Raw genomic sequence first — 15,252 nt, forward strand, 5'->3', positions numbered from 1 at the left:
ACTTCGGCTCAGGTCATGATCTCATAGTTCATGGGTTTGAGCCCCGCATCGGGCTCTGTGCTGACAGCTCGGAGCCTGGAGCCTGCTTCCGATTTTGTGTCTCCCTCTTGCTTTGTCCCTCCCCTGCTCAAGCTCTGTCCCTCTCTGTTTCTCAAAACTGAAAAATGCTTAAAAAAAAAAAAAAAAAAAAAGAATATTCATGACAGCATTATTTATAATAGCCAACAATTAGAAGCAACCCAAATTGACAGTAGACTGGATAAATAAACTGTTAACCCCATTAACAGTAGAATGTATAAATAAAATAATACATGTATTCATACACACACATAGTAGATTAAATAGCCATGGGTAGAACAGATAATTGCCACAAGCTGCAACACATATGAATCTCTTGGGCAAAATGTAGGGCAAAAGAAGAAAGGCACAAACAAGTACATACTATAAGATTCTATTTATATGGCATTCAAAAACAGGCAAAATGAATACATGGTGATAAAAATCAACATAGCGGTTACTTCATGCGGGGGTACGGCTGGGTGGGGTCATGAAAGAGCCTTCTGGGCCCTGGAAATGTTTTGAGTCTTGATCTGAGTGGTGGTTATAATTCATTAAGCAATACACTTAAGATCGGGGCAATCTACTATTTGTAAGCTATCCCACAATTAAAAAAAAAACACACACATTAAAAAGTTTCAGCTATCAATGTCCATCAGTGTCTCCCATTGCTTAGAAGAGAAAATCCAGATTTTTCTTCAGAGCGCTGATTCCCACTCATCAGTGGCTTCTCCCCTTCCCCTACTAGACCATAAGCTCCACAAGGTCAGGACCATTGCTACACAAGCCTGTGACTGCACTTTTCGTGGCTGTAACCCCAACTCCTAGCACAGTCCCTGGCAAAGAGCAGAAGCCCAATCAATACATATTTAAAGAAAATTAATGGATGAGTAGTGGCTTTATCTTATTCCAATAGTAACACTTCCGAGCTCCCTCTTCAGCCTCCCCCCAGAGGTTTCTGGAACCTTCCCAGCTCTCTCCAGCCCTGCAGAGCGCCTCACTCTTGCCCAACAGGTGGTGTTCCTATACCCTCTCCAGCCTTTCTGGAATGTCCTTTCCCCTTTCTTGTCCCACAAACTCCTGCCTATCCTCCAGATCCTTCTAAACTCACCCACAACTCCCTCCTTCAGGCTCTTACAACTTGAACACAGCGCACGAATCACTATGTCTTTATTTCTATGGCTCTGTAACTTCCTGACTTTGAGACCTTAGACAAATCAGCTAACTCTCTGGGTCGGTTATTCAGTTTGCACACTCCCCTAAGACCGGTTCTTTTCCCTCAGTGTGCCCAGAAGCCTGACCTCTGTGGACTATATCCCCTGAAAAATCTTGCCTACTGATTCCCTGCGGATTCAATCACTGGGAAGCACCAGCAGGAGGGAGAGGAAAGGCTATTAATTCCTCTCCTCCTACCCCCATTCTCTACAGCCATGGGTCCCATCAGGTGCCCCCTCTTTCACAACCCTAGCTTCACCAGGTGCTCCTGACAACCTTCTCACTTCTTTTCCCTTCAGATCTATAGGTGGTTAGGGCTCCTCCCTGTTGCTAACCTTGGGGCACCCTGCCATCCCTTGTAGGTTTCCTTAACCCTTTCCACACCTGTGTAAATAGTCCCTTTCTTCAACTCTGCAAGAAACCCTTCAGTTGCCATCTGTTTCCTACTGGGACCCTGTCTCCCATACTCCCTAACCCTCAACTTGTTCATTTGCAAAGAGGGAGGTGACTATGATGATTAACTGAGATGGTGTATTTGCCGTGCTAAGTACAATGCTGGCCATAGTATAATTGCTCAAAGAACATAAACTACCTTTAGAGTTATGATTTTGCTCCGATGCTGGGCCATGAGTTTTCTGCTTCATTTAGTGGAGGCTCAATAAATAGTATTGAATGAGTGAAAATATAAATGAATGAATGACTAGATGAGCAGTGACACAGAGAAAGACAAGAGCCGCTGTATTACTTATAGAATCTTCGTGTTTAGCTGAAGAACTTTCTCAAGATAGTGAGCTCCCTATGTCTGGAGGTGTACAAGCTCTGAAGGTAGAGGTAATCAGCTGATGGTGATGTTGAAACACAGTTCAGCAAAGCAGGTGGCATGGAGCAGAGGAAGTTGGTTAGGCTTTCTGCGACCTTTTTAGCTCCAAGAGTCTGGAGCTGGGAGGCATAGGAAAAGAAATCAGAAAATCCCTTGGCTCAGATTTTAAAGAAAGAACAAGGGCAGATCTACACATGAACTCACAATATTTTGGTTCAGCTTTAAATTCCACCCAGCCAGGGGCGCCTGGGTGGCTCAGTCGGTTGAGCGTCCGACTTCGGCTCAGGTCACGATCTCGCGGTCCGTGAGTTCGAGCCCCGCGTCGGGCTCTGTGCTGACAGCTCAGAGCCTGGAGCCTGTTTCAGATTCTGTGTCTCCCTCTCTCTGACCCTCCCCTGTTCATGCTCTGTCTCTCTGTCTCAAAAATAAATAAACGTTAAAAAAAAATTTCCACCCAGCTGGACAGCCTCATTGACAGAGGAGCAAATAAAGCCCAGAAAGGGGAAGAGACTGGTCCAGAGTCACATAGGAAGGTTAGAACCCACCTGTCCTAACTCCTAGTCTGGTTTGGCCTCCACATGAGTCAGGCCTCAGAAGAAAATATATTTAACTTTTTTTTTTTTTTTAAGACAATATTTTCCTCTTACAACTTCTACAAAATGACTTTTCTCCATACCTTTGAAGAATCAGATGCATGTCATAGCAGTGAATTGGTGGGCTGGCAAGGAACTAGGCTTGAGTTAGGGAGGGGGCATCATCTGAGATCATCACCAGACAAGATATGGGGTTGGAGTGGAGACAGGAGCATGTTCTCACTTCTTGGGAACTACTGGGGCAGAGGGAACAGATGTGGTTAGTGTGGCCCAGAGCAGAACAGGGGCCCCCGGGAACAGCTACAAGAGGCAGCTCTCAGAACTTTCCAGCAGAGTGATCCATAAGGGGAGTGAGCTCCTCAGTCTCTATGGGGCATAGCATGGGCTGCCTGGTCACTAACCACCAATTTTGGCAAAGGACTTCCTGCCCAAGTCAGGGAGAGGAAGTAGGAATCTCTGAGGTTCTTCCCCAAGCCACAAGAGTTCAGGACCTTAAGAATGGTAAAAAGTAAAATTCATCTGGTTGAATATCACCGACAGGACACTGGAGGCATCTTTACAACAGCCAAGATTTATCCGGAATCTCCTCACCTGGACTCTTCCCATGGCCTTCTACTGCTCTCCCTTTCCCCTCCCCTACTCCACAGAAGCCAGGGTAGTGTTAATAGGGAGTTACCAGATCACTCTCTTCTTAAGGACCTATGGGGTGGCCCTTCACACTGAGAATAAAGTCCCTTGGTTCACAGGCCCTTCTGGAATGGCCTTTGCCTGCTCTCTGACCACTGTCCTGTGATTCTTCTTCACTTAGCACTCTCCACTACGCTGGTCTTCTTCAGGCTAAGCTCATTTCTGCCTCAAGGCTTCTCATTTGCTATTCCGCTATCTGGAATGTTCTCCTTTCTTTTTCTTTTTTTTTTTTTTTTTTTAACGTTTATTTATTTTTGAGACAGAGAGAGGCAGAGCATGAACGGGGGAGGGTCAGAGAGAGAGGGAGACACAGAATCTGAAACAGGCTCCAGGCTCTGAGCCGTCAGCCCAGAGCCCGACGCGGGGCTCGAACTCATGGACCGCGAGATCGTGACCTGAGCCGAAGTCGGACGCTTAACCGACTGAGCCACCCAGGCGCCCCTGGAATGTTCTTCTTCCAAATCATAGCACACCTCGTAGATGCTGAGGGGGTGCCACCCAGGTTCCCATTTGGGGCTGAGGGGCTCCATCCCCCATCTGCTCTCACTTGAGACTCTGTTGTAATGCCTCCTCTGAAGACAGCTGGCTTGGCCAGTCTTGTCCCTTCCTGTGGGTAGCTACCAGCAGCCAGCGTGCGGGTACAAAGGCCAGACCCGTTGCCTGGAACTGGGACAACTTGGAAAGGTTCTCCTTGCTCCTTGATGCATGGGGGTCAGCTGAGGCCTTTGTTGTGACTTCAGCGTAGCCCAACTCCTTCCGTCACTCTGCGATACTTCCCTCACCCACCCACAGGTGCCCGTAGGTGCAGGGTCCAAGGGCAAGCCCCCAGAAGGTTCCTACATGTAGCTCTCCATTTTAGCGTGTGCTTCTGGGGGTCTGACTGAGCCAGCCTGGTGGGCACCTCTTCATCATTTGAGCCTCAGCTCAGACGTTATCCTCCTTGGCCTCCTCCTTGGTCACCGTGTGTGTGATGTCGCCTGATCTCTCTGTCGCCTTACCCTAGTCTGTATTTATCACCTTTAGAAACTACCTCTTATGTTTGTTTATTTCATTCCTCCTCGGCTGTCTCTCTCCCAGACTAGAAAATCAGTTTCACAAGAGCTGCTGTCTTCTCCTCACTGTGCCCCAGGGCCAATGCCAGTGCCTGGGGCAAAGTTGGTGCTCACCAAATATTTGTGGACCACCTGAATGTGGACGAAGAAGTGAGCAGGTGAAGAAGGGGTGAACAACGACTGCATGAGTGATGCCTGCCTTTCCTGCTCTCCACACCCTGCCCCACCCCCATAGCCCCTGAGCCAGGCTGCTGCTGGGGCCCCTCCCCCTTGTGACCCCGGCTGAGCCGGGGCCTCCTGGGAGGATGGAGCCTGCAGCCGCCTTGGCTGCCTGCCCTGTATTGATCAAAGCTGGGAGGCCTGCTGGCTGAGGTCTGTCCCAGCCCATGGGGGCGGGGGAGTAGAAGGGGGATTCTGGCTGAGATTCAGGCAGGGCTTGCCTGGGGCAGAGTAGTGCCGGCTAAAGATCCATCTGCTTTTGGAGCTGACAGCACCCCTTCCCCACAGCTCTCTGGGGAGGTCAGACCAGCCAGCCCCAGGAGGATGGCTGGGCAGGAGGGTATGGGGACAGAGTCTGGACTGCAGCTGGGTTTGGGCTCCTGGCCTCTTGCAAAGCCCTGCATTTGGTGCACATCACTGTTTATGGAGATCCCACTAGGCTCCCTCTCTTGGGGCTGTGGAGTAGACAAATGCCTCTTTATACAGGCCTGCCGAGCACCCCTCTGTGCACAGCACGGTGCAGGACCCACGGATGAGGTTTTCAGTGAGCTTGGGTTCTGGAATCAGTCCTCACAGTTCACCGTGATCCAGGGCACAGCAAAGGAAATGGTGAGGGGACATGCCCAGGAAAAGGCCTAAGGATGCTCCCTCCCATCAGAGTCCTGACTCAAGAATGAATAATCAGGGTAATTCCTATTTGGCCAAAAAAGGACCTCGGTCCAGAAGGGAGAAGTAACTCACCCAAGGTCACATGGCTACTGGCAGTTAAGCTGGGGCTGGAGCCCAGTCTCGTATCCTGCAGGTGGACTCAGAGAGTAGGATGTTCTGGCATCCGCAGCACTCTGCATGCATGTACTGAGCACCGCCTCTGGGCCAGGCCCGGTGGTGGGTGCTAGAGATGATACGGGGATGTGGGACACCCACCCCGACCTTAGGAGCTCACAGCCCAGGAGAGAAATGCACGCACGCCTGTGCACACACATACACACACAACAGTAATCCACACTGGTCCGGGGATGGAGATACAAAGAGCTGGGCAACCGCAGGGCAGAGGAAGTAACTGCATCGGAGCCAAGCTGGGAAGACCTTAGGGAGGAAGTGCTCCCTGAACTGTGTCTTAGATGGGTGATTTTGAAAAAGCAGGGACCTGGGGAAGAGGCAGAGCAGTCCAGGCACAGGGACAGCATGAGGAAAGACACTGTCTTCTGTTGCCTCTTCCAGGCCTCCGGAATCCGGCCTCCCTGTCCTTCTGCCCGCAAACCACCCCACTGCCAGAGTGAGTGCTCTGAAACCTGATTGGGATCATGCTGCTCTCCAGCTCAAAGCCTATCAGTGGCTCCCCATTGCCCTCTGAATAATGTCCTGTCATTCACAGAGCTTGAATGCTAGAGGTCACTTTAGGCATTCTGTGTCCACCCACTCCCATTTTACAGAGAAGAAAACTGAGGCCCAGAGAAGGTCATACAATGAGTCAGAGGCCACTTTAGAACTGAAATAGTGGCCTTCTGAACCCTGGCCAGGGCTCCATTTCCTGACACTCTAGCCTCTGGCCTCCCCCGAATGCCCAGCTGATATTTAAGGAGCACTCTCCTCTCTGGCTAAAGTCTCCAAATATCAAAGCTGGGAGGGACCCTCCTTTTACAGATGAGCAAACCAAGGTCAGGAAGGCAAGCCAGCTTTGCAGTTACTAAAATACTTACACACTGGGGCTCCCGGGTGGCTCAGTCGGTTGAGTGGCCCACTTCGGCTCCGGTCATGATCTCACGGTCAGTGGGTTTGAGTCCTGCACTGGGCTCTGTGCTGACATTCTGTGTCTGCTTCTCCCCCGCTCATGCGCGTGCTCTTGCTCTCTCTCTCAAAAATAAACATTAAAAAAAACGAGAATAGAATAGACTAGACTGGAATAAAATAAAATAAAATAAAATAAAATAAAATAAAATAAAATAAAATAAAATAAAATAAAATAAAATAAAATAACACTTGCACAAAGGTTCTTGTTCAACTCTCACAACTCTGGGAAGTTATCATGCCCATTTGATAGATGAGGAAACTGAGGTCCAAAGAGCAGTGACAGCTCAGGGTCACCTGGTGGCTCCATTTATTCCCTCTTCTTCATATATACGCTACGCTTTTGCTCTGTGGCAGACCCAGCGCTGGGGACAAGCAGGGGACAAGACCATCCCGTGCACAGGGTGCTCCCTGTCTACTTGGCGATTCTGACAAGCGGCAGCTGCAGCGTCCCGCAGCGAACACCAGCACAGGAACCCCAGGGGCTGAGAGGCCCGTGGCCAGACTTTGCGGGGCGGTATTTCAGGGGAGTTCAGGGTGGGAGCTGGGGAGAGAGGGAGTTCCAGGCAGGGCCTTGGCCAGCCTCATGCTTCCTGCCTGGCCTCCTTACCGGAGCTCCTTCCTGGAGGATTTAAGACTATGTTGAGCAGTTGTTTTAAATTTCCGGGCAGGGGGCTGCGAAGGAGGGGGTGTGTGCGCAGGCCGTCTGGGGTGTGGGCTGCTATTTACCAGGGCCCTTTGTGGGATGCAGCTCTCTGGGCTGGAGGCTCCCACAATTGCTTCCAGCTGGGCTGTCAGCCAGCCGGAGGAGTGGGGGGTAGCTTGGGAATGGTGGGGGGAGCAAGAGAGTAGGTCAGGGGCATGAGGGGTCCCTTCCAGCCCAGTATCCCCTCGGCCTCCTCGTGCGGCTGCTCTTGTTGGGGTATCAGGCCCGGCTGAGCATCCTTGAACGCAAATGTGTCTATAAACTGGGAATCCATCCGGCCTGGACATTTCTGAGCTTTATGGCCTTTATGCACTTAATCTTTCATTTCCTCTCCCCTGCTTCATCTCCCCGCTCACTTCCCCTCTTTCCCCGAGAGGAATTGCTTGGCTCCCCCTCCCCCACGGCCTGTTGAGGCTCCCTGGCCCTTTTGTCAGAAGCTACCTGTGTCTACAGCTGTTCAGGCTCCCTTGGTCTCTGTCTGGGTCCACCGTTCACTCCCTTTGCAACAACAGTAGTGACGACACAGGCCTGGCATAAACCCCTCTCCTGTGGCTCCCCAGCGCCCGTGGGAAAAACTCCTTAGCCAGGCAGCCGACGCCCTGCAGCCTCCTCTCTCTGCTCCCCTCAGGTCTACCTGAGCTCTCTCCCTTGCTCATGTGGGGCCCTCACCCAGAATATCCACCATCTGTCTTTCCCCTGTGAGCTCAGGCGTCACTCCCAGGGCGGGTTGGGGCCTGTCCTCGGTGCGCCTGCAGCCTTATTTTCTGCAAAAGGAGAACACCATTTTGGTCTCGTTTGTCTTACAAGCTTATTGATAGATGAAGAGGGGAAACAGCTTTGGAGGTTGTCCAGGACTGTATCAGTTTGAGGGGAGGGAGGCTAGATCCATTTGGGGGGATCCTACTTTCATGGAAACATATTACTTTTACCTCAAGAAGTCATTTTGTGCTCCTTCTTGATGGAATCCTAGAACCAGATTCTGGAAGGGTGGCTGGTCTGTGGTATCCCAGCACCTGGCCAGGGTCTGGCTCAGGAACCCTCTCATATGAGAGGTTCTCCAGGTCTTTCCCTTCATTTTATACCAGGGAGACCAAGGCCCAGAGAGGGAAAGGAACACACCCAAGGTCACACAGGAAATCAGGGCAGAGTTGGGAGCAGTTTCTTTAAAACTTACTAAGGCGGAACCTGGGGGCTCAGTCAGTTAAGGGTCCAACTTTGGCTCAGGTCATGATCTCACAATTCTGTTCGAGAGTTGGAGCCCCGCGTTGGGCTCTGTGCTGACAGCTTGAAGTCTGCTTTGGATTCTGTGTCTCCCTCTCTCTTTGCCCGTCCCAGGCTCATGCTCTCTCTCTCTCTCTCTCTCCTCCCCCCCCTCAGAAATAATAAACATGAAACCATTTTTTAAAATAAATAAATAAAATTTACTAAGAAACTAGTTAGTGAAAAGAGCCCCCAGCTGGGAGCCAGGAGAAAAATAGGTTTTAGCCTCAAGTTAGCCCCTACCCCAATCTCAAACAAGTCCTGTGAGTGCGTTCCTCTTAGAACCTCTCCGGCACCCTCCCCCACCAGGTTTCCTTCCTGCCAATTCTGATGGTGGGGGTTGGGACTCTCCTCTGCGGCCCCTCCCTCCCTCTCCTCCCGCACAAAGCTCTGGCAGAGCTGGGCCAGGCCTGGGGGGGAAGGTGGCAGGTCCCAGCTGCGAGGCCTGGTGGATCCCACACTCAGAGAATGAGCTTGCACAGAACAAAGAATGTCAAATGTCCCTTTTGTACTGGGGGTGGGGTGGGAACAGAGCCCTGAGTCGGCCAGGGAAGAATGGAGCAGGATGGGTATGTAAGGGCCAGGATGGTAGGATAGAGTGAGGGTGTGCTCTCTGGGGATCCGAGAGGGTAAAAGGTCAGACACGAGTCTCTAGTCTGCCCTCCCAGGCCCAAGAGTGCTTTGGCATCGTGGGGGCAGGGTAGGGGGGAGCCACTTGCCTGGTCCCACAGCTGATGGTCACTAGGCTTTCTCATTGCATTTCTTTCCATCCCTTGAGCACCAGCTGTGGAGCCCTCTAAGGGGCCCAATCTTCAGCAAAACCCCATGTGGATGGCCTGATCACTCCCATTTCACAGCAGTGAGAAGTGACTTGTGTCTAGCTACTCAACTAGGGACAGGCAGAACCAGAATTTGAAATCAAGTCTGGCTACAAGCCAAGGCACTTATCACTTTTCCCTCGAGGGCAAAGGTCACTCCTGGCCAGATTTTTAACTGGACAAAAGGATCTTCAGAAAGGTGAAGGGACTTGCCTCGGGCTACCTGCCCTCTTTGGGACAGGGACTAGCTAGGCCAGCCCTCCCACCTGCCCTGACTGGCTTCAGCCCTGAATGACTGAGAGCCTTAGGACCAAGGAGATGCTCTTCTTCCTCCTGGGTCAGTTTAAGCTCCCGGTTGTCAACTAGGAGCCACCTAGGAGCCTGGAGACTGGCTCCTTATCAGTTGTGTGGTGCCAGTCAGAACATCTATGCTCTTGGAGACTGAGTTTGCTCCCCTATAAATAGGTTCTGCCTTGTAGGGTGACTGGGGGGAGGTCTAGGAGACAAGAGAGGCAAAGGTGAGTAGCACTGACCAGGTCTCCGGGCAGGTGAATTGTCCTCTTCCCTCCTTTCTTCTTCCCTGCCTCCCTCCTCTTCTTGGCTCTTTGGTCTTGAGGTCAGATCAGGCCTGATTAATAGGCCTGGGAAGCTAGTTCAGCAGGGGCTGGGAGAGACAGGGAGCAGGAGAAGGAAGGAAGCAGGAGAGGGGACAGAGAAGAGCCCAAGAAGAAGGAGGCAGAGTGAGAGAGCCTGATCTATCTTCAGATTCCTGTCCAGAGGCAGGAATTCATTTCTGGAGGCTCACAGCACTGTCGTCTCATCTTCTAGAACCCTGGATTACTTATCCGAGAAGGAACCGTCCCCTGTTCCTTACACCAAATCATTCAGATGAGACCAGGGGTGGTGGTATAGCTTTGTCCTGAAGCCAGCGAGCACCACGCGGTTCTCCCTCAAGCTGTTTACTTGGGGGTGGCCCTGGGGGTCTGGAGGAGATTATGGGAGCTCTAAGGCTGAACAAAGTCCCCCACGTTGGTGTGTCCTTGGACCCAGGTCTCCTGGGGTCTGTTCCACCTACACTCACATGTCCCCACCTTGCACTTAGGGTGAACACTTAACACTCAAGGGAGTGGGGGACTGACTGCAGGTTGTCTCTGGCGGGCTGGATGGATTCCTCGCAGAAGATGCTCAGGCCCTTTAAAAAGAAATAAATAAATAAATCGAAGACCAGATTTAAAGTCTTGCCTGAATGCTCCCAGCCCAGCTTCTCCCTCCCTCCTCCCCCTGGAGCTCTGCAGCCCCCACTGCCTGAGCCCCTCCAGGGTTGTTCACCCTTCCAGTTGAGTGAGAAGAGGGGGCAGGAATCTTGTGTTTTTGAGGGCCTCCTATGCGCCGGGTGCTGTGCTGTGCGCCTTACCTTTCTGGCTTCAGACTTCTCCAGCCTTACGAGGTTACAGCAGGCGGTGTGGTCCCCACTTGTCCGGAGCCTGGCAGGAGAGAAAGGTTGGGCTGAGAGAGGGTGGGAAACTTGTCGGAGGCTGCAGAGAGGCAGAACCAGGGCTTGTCCTCAGGTCTTCCAAGCTTGGCTCAGAGTTCTCTCCTGTGCCACCCGTGCCCAGCATGTCCAGGATCAAAGTGCCCGGGGCAGGCTGAAATGGGCAGCCATCAGAGCTGGAAGGGGGCTCAGAGACCATATCACGTGGCCTTCCTCATATGGATGGAGACTGTGACCCAGAGGAGGCAATGGGCTTACTCAGGGTTCCACAGCAAGCCATTCGGGGCGCATGCAAGGTGCTGGAGGCTAAAACACGGTGAACAGAAAGACAAGATGCTGGTCTCATGGAACTCTTACTGCTGGAGGAGTCTAGCAGTGCACTTGGGGTTCTGATAAGGGAAGTTTGGTAGCCTCCCATTTCACAGAGCAGCCCCTAAGCCAGAAGGCTTCCTGGAAGAGGTGATTTCTGAGAATTGAATTGTCGCTGGTGACAGGCAGACAAGAAATGGTGGGGCAAGAATGCTCCAAGCATGGGAGCTTTCTCCAGTCTCCATGCCTCACGGAACCACTGGGGAATTTTAAGAGATGAAGTATGCTCTGGCTTAGAGTTGCCAGCTAAAATACAAGATGCCCAGTGATCGAAAGTTTCAGATAAAAAACAAAAAATTGTTTAGCATAAGTATGTCCCATGCAGCATTTAGGATATACTTATACTAAAAAAAAAAAAAATTCTTTGTCTGAAATTCCAATTTATTTATTTCTTTTTATTTCTTTTAAGTTTATTTATTTTGAAAGAGAGAGAGAGCACATGAGCAGGGGAGGGGCAGAGAGAGAGAGAGAGAGAGAGAGAGGGAGAGAGAATCCCAATCAGGTCTCTCCCTATCCACCCTCCTATCAGTGCAGAGCCCCATTTGGGGCTCGAACTCAAGAAACTAAGATCATGACTGAAATCAAGAGCTGGATGCTTAACCGACTGAGCCACCTAGGCACCCCTATTTGTTTGTTTGTTTGTTTGTTTAGAGAGCATAAACTAAAGAGGGGGTAGGGGGAGAGAGAATCTTAAGCAGGCTCCACACTCAGTGCAGGGTCTGATACGGGGCTCAATTCCATGCCTCTGGGATCACGGCCTGAGCTGAAATCAAGAGTTGGATTCTCAGCTGACTGAGCCACCCAGGTGCCCCTGAAATTCAAATTTAACTGAGAGTCCTGTATTTTTATTTGCCACATCTGGAAACTTACTCTGGTTGCCATGGGGAGATTGGGTTGGAGGGTCTGAGGCTGGAGGCCAGAGGCAGCAGGGAGAGGGCGGAGACACGGGAGACTGAGTCTGAATGGAGTAAGAGGGAAAAGGAAGAGGCAAGGCTAGCAGCCTGCCATCTAGGCGATCAGGTTGGGGCATGGAGGTGGTACTCCCAGGGAGGATGGTGAGTCAGGGGGCATGGAGCGTTTAGTTATGGACATTATGGCTGACATTCCCCAGGGCCCTCCAAGTGGAAGTGTTCAGGTGACAGTTGGGGACAGGGTGAGAAGCATAGTGTCTGAAGTGTCATTGGCAGAGTGGGGGAAAGGAGATTCCAGTTGAGAGGACAGCAGGGGCTCATGTGGCGGTGGCCCCCCTTGTGCACCCCCATCACGTGCCTCAGTTGTAATTGCTGGCTCAGGGAGGGGCTTGGGGGCCGATGCCCCGTTGCAGCTGGTTCTGGTCCCTGGTAGTACCACCCCAGGTCTACCTCTGCTAGTCTCCAAGGACTGGAATTTGACTTTATCTTCCCAAAGGTCACCTTGCCCACAGCCCTACCCTGGGGATGGACATTCCTCACATTCCGTGGCCCTCGCAGGAGGTGGTGGGTCCAGGTTTCCAACCATCCTCCGCTCCTCTTGGCAGGCCTTACCAAAGGCCTACTGTGCATCCCTGGGGTCTGGACCCGGGAGTCTGACCAATCTGTATTCTGACTCTGCCTCCCACCAGCTGGGTGATCTCTGGGCCAGTTACCTCCCCCTCCTGAGCCACACTGTCCTCACCTGCAAATTGGGGATCATCCAGACAGGAGTGTTGCGTGGTCATGTCTTTAAAAGCACCTGCCTCAGCACTTGGCATTCAGTAGGTGCTCTGTAATGGCAGTTCCCCCTTCGTCTCCTCTGAGCCTCAGTTTCTTCATTTTGAAAGAATAATATAATCTTCCATGACAAGCCAGGGACTGGACATGTGTGGGCTGTGATGGCCCACGAGGTAGCTGTGCGGGAGGCCTCAGAACGCTATACTTCCCAGGGCCAGCAGAGGCTGGAAGCAGAGGCTGAGATGACCTTAGCCAGGCAGGGCGCAGGCAGATGAATGAATGGCTACAGTCTCCTTGATACGGCTGCTGGGAACCAGAGGGCCTGGTGGGAAAGGCCGATAGAAACAGAGGCAAGGGAGTCCACAAATCTGGGCAGCTGGTCCTCGGCTCTGACTCTGTTATCTAGGGTTCTCCTCGGCCTTCCTCCAGTCCCACCCCTGCTCCAACGTGTGGTGTAAATGGGGCCAAGAGGACATGCCACCTGGAGCCCAAGTTTATCATTCTAGATCATGCTCCAGGTGCCTGGCGTCTGGAGTTCCCTGCCCAAAGGGCTCTAAGCCCAGGACCTGCATCTATCCTCCCACCAGACTGTGCCGCAACCTTAGGCCTGAGGGCTGGACAAGGAAGCTGTTTGGGGGGCAACTGTGCCTGGGAGCTTGGACAGGGGGCCTGAGTACACATGTCTGCACACAAAGACTTTTACAATAGATGGGAAGCAGGGTGGGGAAGAGAAGGACAAACTGGCAAGAGGACTGCCATTTGGTTTTTCTTTCTTTCTTTTTTTTTTTAATGTTTATTTATTTTTGAGAGAGAGAGAGAAAGAGAAAGAGAGAGCGCGCGCCAGGGAGGGCAGACAGAAGATCCAAAGCTGGCTCTGTGTTGCCAGCAGAGAGCCTGATGTGGGGCTCTAACTCAGAAATCGTGAGACCACCTGAGCCAAAGTCAGACGCTTACCGACTGAGCCATCCAGGCACCCAAGGGGACTGCCATTTGAACTCTTGCCTCAGGCTGCAAATGTGAGGGGCGGGCCACGCTGTGGAGGGGCCAGTGCCAGAGGAGTCCCAGGGTGGTGGTTGGAGGCTTTGACCCAATGACAGGTCAGTTTTACCTACAGATTCCCAGACCCACCCATGGAAATTCATATTCTTGAATTTTGGAGAAGATTCTAGAATTTGCATGTTTAAAAAAAATTTTTTTTAACGTTTATTTATTTTTGAGACAGAGACAGAGCACGAACGGGGGATGGTCAGAGAGAGGGAGACACAGAATCTGAAACAGGCTCCAGGCTCTGAGCAGTCAGCACAGAGCCCGACGCGGGGCTTGAACTCACAGACCGCGAGATCATGACCTGAGCCGAAGTCGGCCGCTTAACCGACTGAGCCACCCAGGCGCCCCTAGAATTTGCATGTTTAATAAAGATGGCCAGAGACCATGCAGGAGCTTTGTGCCCTTCTTACAATAACCCTTCAAGATAGATAGCTGGGAGGAAACTGAGGCATTATAAGAAGACTTAACTAAGACCTCCTGCCTGGCAATGGACAGAGCTGGGATGAGTCAGTACAATATGATATCTCCTTGTACTCTCCTGCCCCTCCCTCACCCCAAACAACCCTCCCAAACCGGAAAACCTCAGAAAGTGATAACAGCACACATACAATTTGGGTCAGAAGTCCGGACAAATTCTACTTGGTTCCAGGAAAATGAAGCTTAGAATCCAATCGCAAAGCATAAATCCTCTTCTCTGGCCTGGTGAGGGGCCCCCACCCTCTGCTGACGCTGGGGCAGCTCTCAGACCCTGGCAGGATTTGTTACCATCCAGGCACTGATGTCCCCATGATGGTCTCTTCAGCCCAGGTCTCTGTCTCTCAGCTCCAAACTCAAGTGTTCTCAAGCTGCGTAGCACCTCCCACCCCCAGACCTGCCCCTCTTCTGGCCCTGCCACACTCTCAGTGCTCAAGCCAGCCACCCAAGTGCCCATGTCCATCCTTGACTCTGCCCTTTCCAGCCACTTCCAGTCCACAGGTCACCATCCTGCCATGTCTACTTCCTTCATAGCCATGAATCTGTCCCCATCTTCCCTGACCTTGTATCTCCCCTTGTTGAAGCCTCACCGTCTCCTAAAAGGACCACGGGCCCCTCCAAGCCACTGCATATATGGCAGCTGCAGTGGTCTCTAGGAAAACAAGGGACAGGTCATACCTCTGTTCAAAACCCTTCAGTGGCTCCTGTCTCCGTGCCCTCTGACCAAAAGCCAAGCTTTTCTACACTCTCCAGGAACACTGAGGGGCTTTGTAAGTCTCCCGGACACCCCTCCTCACCCCCACCCCTGCTATTTTTCACCTCTGTGCCTTTGCTGCTGCTGCTCCCTCTTCCCTTGGCTAACTGCTACTTCCTAAGATTCCATAAGCATGGCCTCCGGTAGGAAGCCACCCCTGAGGCTCCCAGGCTGGGTTAGGACCCCTACTTGGCTGCCACTGCCACGGCTATC

General features: G+C 51.9%; 2 long non-coding RNA genes across 4 annotated transcripts; both read right to left on the reverse strand.

Moving 5' to 3' along the window:
* Positions 1–439: 439 nt before the first annotated feature.
* On the reverse strand, positions 440–2,286 carry LOC123599980. Its single transcript, XR_006713396.1, has 2 exons — positions 1,865–2,286; positions 440–893 (listed from the first exon to the last, which is right to left on the reverse strand). It is a non-coding gene; the product is annotated as an uncharacterized LOC123599980 (long non-coding RNA).
* A 443-nt stretch (positions 2,287–2,729) lies between these two features.
* Positions 2,730–14,579, reverse strand: LOC123597933. 3 transcript variants are annotated; one of them, XR_006712312.1, is made up of 4 exons: positions 14,420–14,579; positions 10,630–10,699; positions 10,307–10,407; positions 2,730–2,921 (listed from the first exon to the last, which is right to left on the reverse strand). It is a non-coding gene; the product is annotated as an uncharacterized LOC123597933 (long non-coding RNA). The 3 variants fall into 3 exon arrangements; XR_006712310.1 differs by lacking the exon at positions 14,420–14,579 and having other exon boundaries at positions 10,630–10,822; XR_006712311.1 differs by lacking the exon at positions 14,420–14,579 and having other exon boundaries at positions 2,730–2,918; positions 10,630–10,821.
* Between the last annotated feature and the right edge of the window lie 673 nt (positions 14,580–15,252).

This window comes from Leopardus geoffroyi, chromosome C1 (assembly GCF_018350155.1).
Source record: "Leopardus geoffroyi isolate Oge1 chromosome C1, O.geoffroyi_Oge1_pat1.0, whole genome shotgun sequence".
Taxonomy (NCBI): Eukaryota; Metazoa; Chordata; class Mammalia; order Carnivora; family Felidae; genus Leopardus; species Leopardus geoffroyi.